General features: G+C 45.1%; 1 non-coding gene across 1 annotated transcript; it reads right to left on the reverse strand.

Annotated features, from left to right (window-relative positions):
- Positions 1–459: 459 nt before the first annotated feature.
- Trnae-uuc (transfer RNA glutamic acid (anticodon UUC)) lies at positions 460–531 on the reverse strand. Its single transcript has one exon. It is a non-coding gene; the product is annotated as a tRNA-Glu (tRNA).
- Positions 532–2,966: the final 2,435 nt, after the last annotated feature.

The raw sequence follows: 2,966 nt of genomic DNA on the forward strand, positions 1-2,966 counted from the left end.
ACATAAAGGCCGTACCCGAAACAACAAGTATGTACGTGCCGTAAAGGCCATATATGGCACGGTAGTAGATCTAACGAAATGATAGACCTCGTTGAGGAAAGTTTCAATTTCAAAGTACAATCAACATTGTGTATTTTCCAATCCTTCCCGAGGGTGCCATCCTGTACGGTAAGCACTTGGTTGTTGTGATATTTCATGGCTTCCAGTTATCACTTCATCCTTATTTCCTTGATCCATCGATTGAAGTCAAATGTTGCCCGTGTGAAGGCCAATATGGAAACATTGTTTGCTCTTTTACCGAATTGATAATAATACGTAATACGGGGTAATACGGGGAATCAGCAATATAACACTTGAGGACGACCTGCCAAAGAGAAATAAAGTTCTTATGAATGTTAAAAAAAACCATGAATAATTGGAGTTTTATACGAGACGCGACTTTTAGTACAAAAAGTTGTTTTCCCATACCGGGAATCGAACCCGGGCCTTCTGGGTGAAAGCCAGATATCCTAGCCACTAGACCATATGGGAGTTAGAAAGTGACGGCAATATTTCTGTTTTGTTGACTTTCCATGCATAACACGAGCGACTTTTAACAGATCTGCTATAAAATCCTTAGCAATAGGTGAAAAGAGATTATCTTAGGTCAGAATATATTTACGAGTGTATAAAAATAAATGTTTTTATCGATCGTTGGCAGCATGTCGTCGCACGACGTCGTTGATCGAATTAGCTTAGATGACGATAACGTCGGAGTTAAGTTAACTCTATTGATTCAAATGTAGCGTTTTCCCTGTCGTTACGAGTCCCCGGCGTACAGTTTCGATCAGCTTTCGGATGTGCCACGAACTAACGCGATTAGAAAGATCTAAAGAAAGCTAACGAAAACGAGCCTTCCATCCGCTGGTGGAGCGGTTGAATGCCACAAGAAAATTAGTCTCCCGTTCCACACCTTATCGATGGCCATGCGTTTGTTCCGACTCTTGTCGGCCTTTCTCGAAACGACTCGGGCTGATGGCTTCGCACTAAACGAGTTGCTGAGAACGAGTTTAGTCGAACGGAAGATGTCGCCGGTATGGGTGAAGGGTTCGGTTGCTGTCCGGAAGATGCTTTCGTGATGCTGGCAAATATATATAAGAAAAAGGAAGTCAAAGCGGGTGATCATGAGTCGCAAAAAGCGGTGGCTGCAAAAGCGCACAGCCAAGTATGTAAATTGCCTATTTGCTCATTAAATGGATCACCTCTTGCCAGTTGTTCCTCCGACCCCTGCGTTTCAGCTGTCCCTCGCGTCGTGTCGCACCGTCCGGATGCTGCTCCGGAATCCGTACAGTCGCAGCCTGATGCGTCTTTTATTTCGGTGTCTCCTTTTCCGAGGATACCACCAATTTTGGTTTTTTGTGCTCCTGCACGGCCTCTTCATGGCCCGAAGAAGAGGGGGGGAGCTTCCCGAAATTCTCGTTCAGATCTCTTGGCCATCAAGATGAGAAGTGGAGATAATGGGCATGTCATTGGTGTCTTGTGGCCTCGCACAGATAGTGTCGAGTGGTTGAGAGATGTCTCGTGTTGGTTTTTTGTCTCTCTCTTCTTTCCGTTGCGTGCCCATTTTTCCCGTTCCTTCGTTGCTAGCGCCAGTTTTTCACCGTGAAGCGTGATCCTTTCCTGCGGGATGTAGGCTTTTGATGACAAGATCAACGGCATTTTTTATACCCTCGTGGCTCAGCACACGACTGGTGTGTTGCCAACAAAAAACCTGTCTCCTCTATCCCTCCATTTTTTTATGCACCTTCCTTTTCCTTGCCCCTTCACAGACTGAAGACGAATGGTGGTGGGGTTTTTCGTGCAGCGCTGCTTCAGTACGATTTCGCTTCGGGTTTTGTTTTTGCTCGTGCAATCCTACAAGAAACGGCGAACGGATGAAACGATGTTGTTGGCTGAGCCAAAGAAGGGGGTTTTTTATTTCACAATTTTTTTTTCTCTCGCTCGTTTCACCATGAAGAAAGCAAAACGCTCTTCACGGCAGGCTCTTTGAGTCAATCACGCCCGGCTACTGAAGGGCGGGTAGGATTTCGTTTCGTCACGGAAAGCTCTTTGCGCTGCTTTGCGTTTAATGAATGATGAAAATGAAAAGTAGGGCAACTCGGTTAAGACGTGCATTTTATGGGGGTTTGTTGCAACCACGCCGCTAATGGCACTTTTGTGGTTGGATTATGCGGGCTTGCTGGGCGCTTTTTTCTACTCACATTTGGATGCAGTTGTGATACTTTTATTAAGTTGACCGAAAGTGTGTAGTATTTTTATAGGCTTTCTTACAAAATTGTGCTTTCGAGATGTCTATTCAAATTTTTTTGTTAGATTGTGTAATATAAAAATAAAATTTCATTAAATCCATCGTACTTTTGGAAACGTCGAAGAAGAGTTGGAAATGATGATAAAGCTTAAGCAATGCGTTCAACATTTCCTCTTATTTTGTGAAGGACAAATGTCGGTAAATCCCACTCCGTGTTTTGTGCGAAATTGTTTCCAGCCACCAGGAACCATCCCTAATCCCCTCGCTCGATTTCCCAGGACCTCGCCGTAATCAGCTACCATCGTTCTATTTCCGGAATGTGAATTGAATTATTCCAGTACCATTTGGTCAAATTTGTCTGGAGGAAGCGCACGGTGCGGGTACCTGCATTTGGTTTGAACATTTGTGTTAGATCTAGCTCACCGCCCACCGAACCGTGGAAAGCATTCCCAGCGTGCCGGGCGGATCGTACGGCTGCGAAAATATATGGCTGGTAGGGAAAATTCGGATGGGAAAAAATGGTTAAATGAAAAATCCCGAATCCAGGCAATCGCTCAGACAAAGCCCTTACCAGCGGCCATAGTTTTCCCCGCCGCTCCGGTCGCAGCTGATGATATATCGTCTGGAATGACTGTTTTCACCCCGACTGTGCTCCCCCTTAACCCTTCGTTACTCAACC

This window comes from Anopheles coustani, chromosome 3 (assembly GCF_943734705.1).
Source record: "Anopheles coustani chromosome 3, idAnoCousDA_361_x.2, whole genome shotgun sequence".
Classification (NCBI taxonomy): Eukaryota; Metazoa; Arthropoda; class Insecta; order Diptera; family Culicidae; genus Anopheles; species Anopheles coustani.